Raw genomic sequence first — 12424 nt, 5'->3', positions numbered from 1 at the left:
ATATGTTAGAGAAAAGAGAGGACAACTTCTCCTCTGTAACCTGAATGTTTCGAAAGAGAGAAGAAACGTGCAGGGAAGTGAAGAAGTACTGCTTTTTCTTTTTCCTAGAGGAAAGAGACTCTGTTGGGGAAGAGTTTTTTAAAATATCAAATTCATGAAAAGTGAAAAGACATATATTCATTCTGTAGAACATCCAGCCTAAACTGCAGCGGAGCGCATAGTAAAGAGCAATAAAGTCTTCAAGTGATGACTTCCGGGTACTCCTGTGGGCTCAGCTGCACATGGGCAGCTAGCTGGTGTAGGCTACTGGTACTTAGGATCCATCAGTGTCAGGGTTTTGGTATTTTATATGAACTAGAACCTCCTTTGGTAATCTGAATCAGAATAATCTCAATGAAAATCCCCTTCAATAATCTGAATCTCTGAAGTAAGAACAAAATGTTGAAAGGAGATATTTATGTGTTTATGAAGGAACTCATTTCTCATTAAGTTGTAATGGGTGGTGACAGAAATGGGAACAGATTTACTTTGACTCCTGAGCTGAAAAAAACCACAGGAAAAAAAAAAAAGCAATTATATACAGTCCATAATAAACTTAGTATGTCAAAATGTCAGTGTTAGTTTTTAAAATACAATACTTATATGTGTTCTGGCTTTTAGAGTCTAAATTAAAAGGAAGAGAGTCATTTTAATTTTGAGTAGACTATGGTTTATGTTCTTAAAAGTTTGTAAGAGCAATTTTTTTCCTTATACCCTTAGATCCTAGGAGATAAAACATTCTATGAAACTGAGTGACTTCATCACAGATGTATATATTAAAGTTGAATATTCACTTGTATGAATAATGTTAAAAAGGTGTAATGCACAGCATCGTGACTATAGTTAATAATACTATATTGCATTTCTGGGAGTTGCTAAAAGAGTAAATTTTAAAAGCTCTCCAAATGTGTGTGTGTGTGTGGCTATGTGTGGTGATGGAGATTAACTAGATTTACTGTGATCATCTCATGATGTATATACATAACAAATCAGTATGTTGTACACCCGAGACTAATGTTATAGTCAATTATACCACAATAAGGAGGTTTCGGTGTGAAAAATGAGCTGAAAGGAATATATAAACACATATCTATTCATTTAATATATGTAGGATGCGGAATGCACACACCTCTATATTTAAATATAGAAACACAGCAGTACACTGTGGAACTGGATTTAAATCTTGGTGTTATTATATATAGTTGTATGTTTGGACTAATTAGTGTCTCTAAGTTACAATCTCCTATGTAAAATAAGTATAATAATTCTTACCTCAGACTTGCTTAAATGCTTAAATGATATCATATAGATAAAGGGTTTAGCACTGCCTTGTGTGCATGATAAATGCTCAACTGGTTTTTGATACTTTGAGTTTGGTTCATTGTGTTTTTGGTTGTCTGTCTCACTTAATTAAAACCCCCCTATATTAACAATAAAAGGAGTCAACGAAAAGGATAAAAGGCCTTTACCAGTACAGGCATTCATAGGAAAAGACTAAAAGAGCTTGCTTAAATACATGCTGAATGTTGTATTAATATTAGTGCATGAGAATAAATAAGTGAAGGTAAGGATGGAAGTGTCTAAGTCTGTTTTAATGGCTACAAGAGGACTAGATTGGGTTAAATGTTCACCAAATACACATGCCTTTTCATTTTTACCCCCTTTTATTTATCCGAGTACAATTTTGGGCCAGGCTCATGTATTAGTTGTCAGAGCATACTCTACCCATCATATACACACCAGGACCGGGATATTGCCATGGCAATGGGGAAGGCTGGCCTGGATTCCTTACAGTGTGAGTGCTTCAAAACAAACAAACTTGCACCATGGACCCACGCAGCCTATTTTAATCAGCATTAATGGCTCTGACAACCAGAGGCTCCTTTATCCGCTCTGTTTGCAACAACCTGCTAATGATAATTAAAAATGCCTGGTGTTTGCCAACAATGCCAGAGCCACCTTCTTTCACTTAAAAAATCAAGAGTAGGGAGAAATCTAAGAATAGTATCCACATAAGAAATTTTTGTCTGATGAGTTCAAAGAAGTTTGGAAGGGCTGGTGCAGAGGGATAACATGGTTTAGGATTCTGAGGAGGGAGGCTCTATTACATCAGTTTCAAAGCCCAAACTGTTGTTGGGATAGAAAAGGTATTTTAAATAAAACTAGGAGCTGGTGTGGAATTTTTGTAGAAAACAGCATATTCATTAAATGACATAACTGATGTGGAAGTATTATATAATTTAAAGCTGTATCCAGAATTCCTAATCTATAATTCACAGAAAATGAACTGGCTCCAGGAAGCTTATCTGCCTCTGAAATTTTAGACAATATTGTGGATTTAGGCCCATCTGAGACACTTTTTTCTGGATAGAAGATCCATAGCTCAAAAGTTTTTAACATGGTTAGTTACCCATAACGGTTATTATTATGGTCATTATTTTTCAGTCTTTGCATTTTGCTAAATAGTTGAATTTTAAAGTTATTATGTTGGAAAGTAATATTAAAACATATTTCAAGTGAGATTAAAAACTCTACTCAGGAATTTATCCTAACAATCCAATATAAAAATAAATCAACAAACAAGTATATATCAGTCAGAAAGTTTTTAGCAGCCTCAAAAAATAGCTTTAAGAAAAAGAGTATCTGTCAGGGTGCCTGGGGGGCTCAGTTAGTTAAGCGTCTGCCTTTGGCTCGGGTCATGATCTCAGGGTCCTGGGATGGAGCCTCACATCAGGCTCTCTGCTTAGCAGGGAGTCTGCTTCTCCCTCTCACCTCTCACTCTCCCTCTGTGCTCTCCCTCTCTCGCTCTTTCAAATAAATAAATGAAATCTTTAAAAAAAAGGAAAAAGAATATTTGTCATCTCACATTACAAGAAATATAAAGCCAAGAGTTGCATAGTTCATTAATTCAGTAATTAACTTATCCCTGCCTCCACTTCTCTGCTTTGCTTCTCCATATATTCACTTACCATTTAAGGTCAGTCTCCCCAAGTATCAGGATGCCTGCAGTAGCTCCAGGAAGTCACATGTAGGCGTAGCGAGGCCTAGAAGCAGAAAGGAAAGAATCTTTGTCATGCGTCTTTACTTAAAGCCAGAAGACTTCCCAGAATCCCCTCACATCCCCTCTCATTGACCAGAACTGCATTACACTCCTTTGCCTAAAACAATCATTGGCAAAGAAATCATTAAATTCAGTCCCTACAGATGGGGAGAGTCTCAGCCTACCTGAAGGACAAGGTTGCTCAGAGAAAGGTAAAAAAAAATTAGAGATCTATTAGACAGAAAGAATATAAGGCAATGGTCATTGCACAGGCAAGCATCACAGTGAAAATGCCTAGGGAATTTCTTTTATTCAAAGGTTTGTGGTTTTGGTTTTTTTTTTTAATGGTTAAATATTTCACTCACGCGGACAAGAATTGAGAGTAACATAGCCAACATCTGTGACCCAAACACTCACTTAAGTACTAAGATTTGCTCAGATTTTCACTGAAGGGAGAAAACCATGTATATATTTGTGATCCCCTCTGTACCCAGCATTGATTATTTTTCCTCCTATTCTTCCCCAGCTAGGACTACTAACCTGAATTCCTATTTCTTTTCTCATGCTTAACTTCATATTTATGCTATATATTTATGTACTTTAAGGAAACTCTAAAATTCATTTGTGATTTTCATCCTTTAGTAAAGAAAATAGAAAAATATCAAGTTTGTGGGGAAAATACAAATAATATTAGATTTCCAAGAATATCTGACTACAAGGTTTTGGTTTCTTGTGGTCCTAAATTTGCTTCACCAAGCTCCGTGAGACAAAAGAGTCAGTAAAAATTAGGACTACATTTTACTAGAAATTATTTTTCACAAGCAAAAAGCCAATGATAAATAATCTTCCACTTGTGATCCTAAAAATTTAAAGAAACACTTCAGTGACTATCATGTCCCTATTGCATGCAGGAGTAGCAGGAACAAGAGATAAATGAAGTCAAGTTTCATTATATAGAACACTGCCATCAGGATGATGCTTTGAAATCCAACTAAATTCTTATGCTCTCCATTTTACATATGCAACTGAAAATGGGGACCCAGTAGCACAGAGTCCAGGAGAAAGCCTTCATATTGCCTCTATCACCAGCTATTTTTATTCTGTAGGAGAACTCCTAGACTGTAAGTGTTCTTCATGAATGGGCAGGGAGTTGGTGCCCCTATTTGTTGTGCCATCTGCACCATCCAAAAAAACCCAAATATAAGCCATTTTAAGACTTGGGAGTTAACAGTTCTCCATTCAACTGGCTACTATGCATAAGGTAGAGAGTCTGGGGCTAAGCATAATTGCCCCCTGCCTATAAATTGATTTAACTTGCTTAGGTACCAAGTAGAGTGTGTCTTATTCATCTACTCTATGCAAGTTATATAAGTAGTCAACAAACAATCCAAGATGAAAGAAAAAAACAGTTCACATATTAAGGACATCATTCTCATTGGGCATAAACAATAGTAATGAGATGTGATAAATGCTCTCTTAAGTGAATTTAACAGGGTGATCACATATTAGAAGTTAAGGTCCGCCATGGGGATCTGAGGATGTTTCATGGAGAAACGTTTAAGATCATTCTTGAAGAATAAATAAGAGCTCACCAGGTACAGTAGAGAGGAAGAGAATGCCAGATAAATGAAATATAATGTGTTTCAAATAGGAAACCCAATTCTATTTGGCTGCTGGCCTCTTGAATGTGATCTCTTAGAGTGAGTGCTCTTTTACTAGATCCGCTTATTTGGCTCTTAACGGACTGCAAATCTCCCATTTTGAGCAAATGTTCTCAGTTCAGCTCCTGAGCTTCTGAAGCTCCCTTTTAGTCAAGCTTTTCATTTATTTCTTCATTCCATCTTCTGATCTCCTTTTGCCTTCCTATTTGTTTCAGAGGTAATTCTCTTCTTAAACCTAATACTTATTAATCTTTCATAATAGACCTTGGTAGTTCACTGGGACCAGAGTATGAATCCATAGTAACTGGAAACTCATTTTCCCATCTTTAAGCACAAAGTAAATTTAATCTTCAACCCTTCATCAAAGCTAAAGGAAAATTCTTGCATCTCAAAGAATGAGAAATGACAAAATAATATCCATGGTAAACCATCTGAATGTGCATATCACATGTGGTACCAATCTCTTCCTCTCTCTCTCTCCTTCTCTCTCAGTGTTTTTTAACAATTTTAAAAAAGTTATTTCCTTCCTAAGGATTCTTTTTAGATTTTTTTCAAGTCGTCCTTCCATAAAATTTTAATACCATAGATACATTGTATATCTATTCATGTACTGTATGTATATCTGAGTTTATTAAAAATTAAGATTTTTTTACCCCTCAAAAACCAATTTTTACCCACTGGGGGGTGATATTGCCCTGTTGAGAATTCATGAATGATAGATCTATATATCTATCATCTATCTATTCATCTATTTATATATCTTCTACTTTTTTCCAAAGGAAAAAAAAATCATTAAACTTTGGTGAACTTTAGTCATCAAGTTTATAAAAAGTGAAACTTACTCTGACTAATTCACAAAGATATTATTATAAAATATTATGACTTACACAAGTGTAAGATTATACAGATTGAATTTTGAAGAAATGTGGGCAGAATGAACACAAGTTTTGGCCATCATCTTGGCAGCTTTATGTCTCTAGCATTTTCTCTATGACCTTCTTTGACTAATGTTTCATTTCCTTACCAATCTTTTATGGAAGACCGTATGTTATGTATGTGGGTGGATGAATAAGTGCATTTTGCTCATAGTTTGTATAAATATTTCAATTATGGACTTATTTCTAGTTACCTGGATAGATTATATAAGAAATCATTGCTAGTTTGTACAATCCTAATTCAAAAACTGAGAAGCAGAATCTCTTTGGGTAGAAGCTCTAGAATTGGTGAGAAAAGAGCTCCTTCCTCAATCCTATAAAAGTGAGGGAATTTTCTGAGGAGTGTTCTTATACTAAATGGTGTTTTGGTTACCTCTGATTTGATTATTTCTGAAATATTAAAAAAATATAAAACCCTCTTACCAAACACATGCTAAGTAATCAGATGCCACCAGATAATGTTATTTTGTTGATTAAGTATTAAAAAGAATAACTTCATGAAAAGGTAAGACAGATTTCATTTCCTTAAACTCTAAGCAATTAAATGTGTAAAATCTGGCTTCCAATCTAATGCAGTCTCTGCATTCAAATATTGCAAAAGGATTCTGATATGGAAAGAACTAAGGAAGAGTCTCATTCAGGATAAACTTATTTCTATATTATTTTCCTTTTGAAATGGACCAATTCTGTTTGTCAATGATCATATGCTATGTTTAGTGGATCAATAGCACACTTTGGAGCCACGCGTCTAGCCTTGAATCCTGTATCTAGCATAAAATGGTTGCATGTTTGGAGCAAATGATTCTGTCCCTTTGAACTTTAGTTTCTTCATTTGAAATAATGGAGGTAATATTATATATTTCTAAAATTTGGGGGAAGATTAAATGAGATAATGGGCCTAGCACAAAGGAGACACTAAAAAAATGTGAATCTGTTTAATTTTCCCAGCCATATTTCCCTCCAAGTGCAGAGATTGCACCTGATAAGGATTTGTGAATAAACACCTGTGAACCACCTTCTCTATTCTAAACCAAATCTAAACCCCAAATCCTTGGGGGTTTTAGGAGATTGATAAATAGGAGAAAGAGGAAAACAGTCATTGTTATTATTATTAATATCATTATCACATCATATTAATATCATTATCAAGTATTTCCAAAACATATATACTATAGGTCAAGCTTCATTTAGGCCCTGTGAAGATTTTAGGAATTAATAAAACAAAGAGTTCACTAAAAAGTGGAGGAGACAGATATAAAAAGCAATCAACTTTGAAAGGCAAGGCTTGATAATCTACTGTTACAAGGGTTCAAAAAAAAAAATGCTATGAGACCACATAGAAGGGTCTGTAAAGTTGTATCTGCAGGAAATTTTCCCTATTACCAAAAGAAGAAGCAAAGAATCCAAAAACAATGTCCTATTTAGGGTTAGGCCCTTGTCATAAAGGCTACCTTCCCCAGAATCCTGACTCACAGAGAGTTTGCATTTGAAAGTATTTTATTCCATATTTCATGTGCCGGTATTATACACCCCTTCTGCTTTCATGTTTATCCAACTTGTATGGGCATCTAGGAACTATACCATCAACCTTTGCCAAATGTCCACTAGGGCAGATTAGCTAAGGCTGTTAACAAGGAGCAACTGACACAAGCATTCCTCAAAAATGGCTTGCACTTGGGTTTGGGGAGCACGATTTGCCAAAAGGGAAATTTGTGGGTGCTAAATTTAGAAGTGAATAGAAAACTTGTGGACTACACAGTCCCATTTGGCTCCTAAGCCAGACACAACTTCAGAACTGTGTGGGGCTTTTTCTCTCCTTTTTTTTTTCCTTTTTCTGTTTTATTCCCATGGCAGTCTTAGAAGAAGGAGCAAGAATTCCTTTCAAGCAAGAATGTTTATTGCCTGCATGATGCAGTCTTCCATTTAGTTAGAAAAACATGTTTTTCAATTAACTTTCCCTTGATAAACAATGATTTAATTTAAAGGGATGGCTGTTTTGCAAATTGCAATAAAATAGATTTTATGTAGGAGAAAACCTTACTTTTTTTAAAAAAAGGGATGATTAGGTGCCAAAGTTTCTAGAAGCAGGGACTAATTTTTTGTCTCTTATTTCTTCTCATGCCACAATATTTTTAGTAGTGTACCTGAAATGCAAAAGCCTGAATAATCTCTCTTGAAGTGTCCAAGTGAAAATGGCATTCATCCAATGTAATCCGTTTGATTTTCATTGGTTTGCCTTTTGGTGAACAGATTCTCTTTGTTGATAGCCATTTGCTTTAAAATTGACACCAGATCTTGGCTCAGTTGAAAATGAATGCCTTATTGTTGTACATCAAATCTTCACGTTTAATTCTCTTGCTCACTTTTTCTCTTTCTCTCTCTCATTCTCTCCCCCTCACTCTTTACCGTATTTGATGTCCAGGTACATGAGGATTATAGAACATGTGTTCCTTCATTGACTTACCAAGCCAAATAATACAAATGTAAATCTCTTGAATCCCACTCAGTTATCAGCATATATAAATTTTTAGTCATATTCATATATATGAAGCATATAAAAGGGAAAAAGAAACCCCACAAACATAAAGTGTTAACCTCAATGTAAACCATTGCTTAAAAATTTATAGTAAGTCTGTCCATAAAGCCAAATGGAAAGTGTGCCAATTTTATAAGTGACAACCATCATGATGACAACAATAACAGCAGTAGCAATTAACTAAAAAGCAAGTTTTGTCCCCAAACATTCCTCTCTTCCTCACCACCAGCAGAAGCTATGAGAGTGATTCTTTTTTTTTTTTAAAGATTTTATTTATTTATTCATTAGAGACAGAGAGAGAGAGGCAGAGGGAGAAGCAGGCTCCCCGCCTAGCAGGGAGCCCGATACGGGACTCGATCCCAGGACCCTGGGATCATGACCTGAGCCGAAGGCAGACGCTCAACCATCTGAGCCACCCAGGCGCCCTATGAGAGTGATTCTTATCTAACAACTTAAGCTCTTGTAAGTGGCATTTTAGAATCTTTAGCTTGGTGTTTTCACAACTAAGATAGAAATCATCAGGTAGTATTCGGCCCAGGAAAAGGCTTATTTCTTAATTCTGGCATAAGTGTGCAACTTGAGAATGGGAAGGATGAGAGAATTGCACAATATTTTAAATAATTATATGAAATGCCATCTTTATTGTGATGCAAATGGTCGTACATACTTGGGAAGCTTTAAGGAAAATGTTTTCCACAAAATATGTTTAGATGCTATTTTTATATGTCTTTGAGAAATGAGGAAAACATACGTAAGTCTATATATGTTTATAAGAGATCAAATGGGTTACCTGGTGGACATGAAGAAACCCAAAACTGTGTACAGTTCACATATCTAAAAGGAGCAGATTTGATGTGTTCATGCTTGCTCTGGAATGCTCTCCAAGTCTTGGGGTAGCTAAGTAACCTCACAACCCTAAACTATTCTGTGGTTCTAGGAATGCCAAAAGCAACCACAGACTGTCTTGGTGACACTCATGGAGTGTGTTCCTTAATGAATAATACAACTAAACAAAGAAGAATAGGTCCTAGAGGGAAATCAATTCTATTGGGTTCATAGTGGACTTCCTTAAAAAATGAGGAAGACTGGGGAGCCTGGGTGGCTCAGTAGGTTAAGCATCAGACTCTTGATTTTGGTTCAGGTCATGATCTCAGGGTCCTGAGATGGAGCCCCACATTAGGCCCTGCACACAGCAGAGTCTGCTTGTCCCTCTTCCTCCTGCTCTGCACCCCCCACCCCGCTCCCACTTGTGTGTGTGTGCTCTCTCTCTCTCTCAAAAGAAAATAAATAAATAAAGTATTTTTTAAAATGAGGAAGATTTGGGCACCTGGGTGGCTCAACTGGTTGAGTGACTGCCTTTGGCTCCGGTCATGATCCTGGAGTCCCAGGATCAAGTCCCACATCAGGCTCCCTGCTCGGCGGGGAGTCTGCTTCTCCCTCTGACCCTCCTCCCTCTCGTGCTCTCTCTCTCATTCTCTCTCTCTCTCAAATAAATAAATAAAATCTTTAAAAGAAATGAGGAAGATTTATAAAGTGAAAGTCAGAAACAGCTGTGAGTTTGGATTCTTTCTAAATGGTAATGTCTGAAGTCAGATCAAGACAGCTATGAGATTCCCCTAGTGAAAGGTTGAACCTTCCTGAAAATTTTTCATTCTGATCATGGGAAAGTCAAGTACAGTGCAATTATAATTGTTAACCTCCCTTACGTGATTTAGCTATCCCAACCATTCAGCAAATTTTAGTATACCTACACAGCAGCATGTGATGGTTTTGCAGAGGAAAGATGCCTGTGGAGAGGGAGAAGCAGTTTATGACAGTGATTATAGTAGTGAGTTTCAGATAATTAAGAGAAGTGATGTGTTTAGTAGACCCCACAATGCTGAAAAGCAACTGTCAGCTAGATGACTCAGAACCATCAAATTCCAACTGAATCTTTGCCAATATATAACAGAAGAATGTGACACTTAAAGGGGAGAGAAAACTGACACTTGAGTTAAATTAGAAATAGCAAACACTTAGTATTTAGTATGTGTTGGGTACTCTGAAAATATGATGTCATTTCACAATTCTGTATTAAAAATAGAAAGCCTATAACTTGAAGAGATGACATGGCTTTGCACAGCTTAATGGCGAAAGATCCAGGATTCCAATCCTATCTTCATTAAATCTATAGTAAGACTGGCAAGATATTCTGGTTTACCATTTCAATTTTCTTTTGAAAATATTCACATTATAAATATTAAAAATTATACAGAACTTGAATAAACCAATTGAAATCTACAAATTTTGTGGGGGGGGGGAGGAGCAAGATGGCAAAGGAGTAGGACACCTAAATTTCATCTGGTCCCAGGAATTCAACTAGATAGGGATCACACCATTCTGAACATTTACAAACTCAACAGGAGATTGAAGAAAAGAATAGCAACAACTCTCTGAACAGAAAAGTGACCACTTTCTGGAAGGTCTCTTCTGATTTGTTTAGTGTATATTTTTCTGAGGTCATTGTTACCCTGTTAGCATTTTGTTCTCTCATTCATCTATTCTCCTCTGGACAAAATGACAAGACAGAAAAAATCACCTCAAAAAAGAGAACAACAGGCAGTACCCAATGTGAGGGACCATATAAATATGGATATTAGTAAGATGTCAGAACTAGAGTCGAGAATGATGATTTTAAAGATACTAGCTGGGCTTGCAAAAAGCATGGAAGATATTAGAGAAACCCTTTCTGGAAAAATAAGAGAACTAAAATCTAACCAAGTTGAAATCAAAAAGGCTATTAATGAGGTGCAATCAAAAAAGGAGGCTCTAACTGCTAGGATAAATGAGGCAGAAGAGAGAATTAGTGATACAGAAGACCAAATATGGAAAATAAAGAAGCTGAGAAGAAGAGAGATAAACAACTACTGGATAACGAGGGCAGAATTTGAGAGATAAGTGATACCATAAGATGAAACAATATTAGAATAATTGGGATCCCAGAAGAAGAAGAAAGAGAGAGAGGGGCAGAAGGTATATTGGAGCAAATTATAGCAGAGAACTTCCCTAATTTGGAGAAGGAAACAGGCATCAAAATCCAGGAGGCACAGATAACACCCTCAAAATCAATAAAAATCGGTCAACACCCTGACATCTAATAGTAAAACTTACAAGTCTCAGAGACAAAGAGAAAATCATGAAAGCACCTCGGGAAAAGAGATCTGTAACCTACAATGGTAGAAACATTAGATTGGCAACAGACCTATCCACAGAGACGTGGCAGGCCAGAAAGGACTGGCATGATATATTCAGAGCAGTAAATGAGAAAAATTTGCAGCCAAGAATACTATACCCAGCTAGGCTGTCATTGAAAATAGAAGGAGAGATAAAAAGCTTCCAGGACAAACAAAAACTAAAGGAATTTGCAAACACAAAACCAGCCCTACAAGAAATATTGAAAGGGATCCTCTAAGCAAAGACAGAGCCTAAAAGTAACATAGACCAGAAAGGAACAGAGACAATATACAGTAACAGTCACCTTACAGGCAATACAATGGCACTAAATTCCTATCTTTCAATAGTTACCCTGAATGTAAATGGGCTAAATGCCCCAATCAAAAGACACAGGCTATCAGATTGGATAAAAAAACAACACCCCTTGATATGCTGTCTGCAAGAGACTCAGTTTAGACCCACAGACACTGGATTGACACCCCCAGATTGAAAGTGAGGGGGTGGAAAACCATTTACCATGCTAATGGACACAAAGAGAAAGCTGGGGTGGCAATCCTTATATCAGACAAATTAGATTTTAAACCAAAGACTATAGTAAGAAATGAGGAAGGACACTCTATCATACTTAAGGGGTCTATCCAACAAGAAGATCTAACAATTGTAAATATCTATGCCCCTAACATGGGAGCAGCCAATTATATAAGCTAATTAATAACAAAAGCAAAGAAACACATTGACAACAATACAATAATAGTGGGGGACTTTAACAAACCCCTCACTGAAATGGACAGATCATCTAAGCAAAAGATCAACAAGGAAATAAAGACTTTAAATGAAACAGTGGAACAAATGGACTTCACAGATATATTCAGCACATTCCATCCCAAAGCAACAGAATACACATTCTTCTCTAGTGCCCATGGAACATTCTCCAGAATAGATCACATCCTAGGTCACAAATCAGGTCTCAACCGGTACCAAAAGATTGGGATCATTCCCT

This window comes from Leptonychotes weddellii, chromosome 1 (genome assembly GCF_054177405.1).
Source record: "Leptonychotes weddellii isolate Sample4059 chromosome 1, ASM5417740v2, whole genome shotgun sequence".
Classification (NCBI taxonomy): Eukaryota; Metazoa; Chordata; class Mammalia; order Carnivora; family Phocidae; genus Leptonychotes; species Leptonychotes weddellii.
This window is presented reverse-complemented; position numbering follows the sequence as displayed.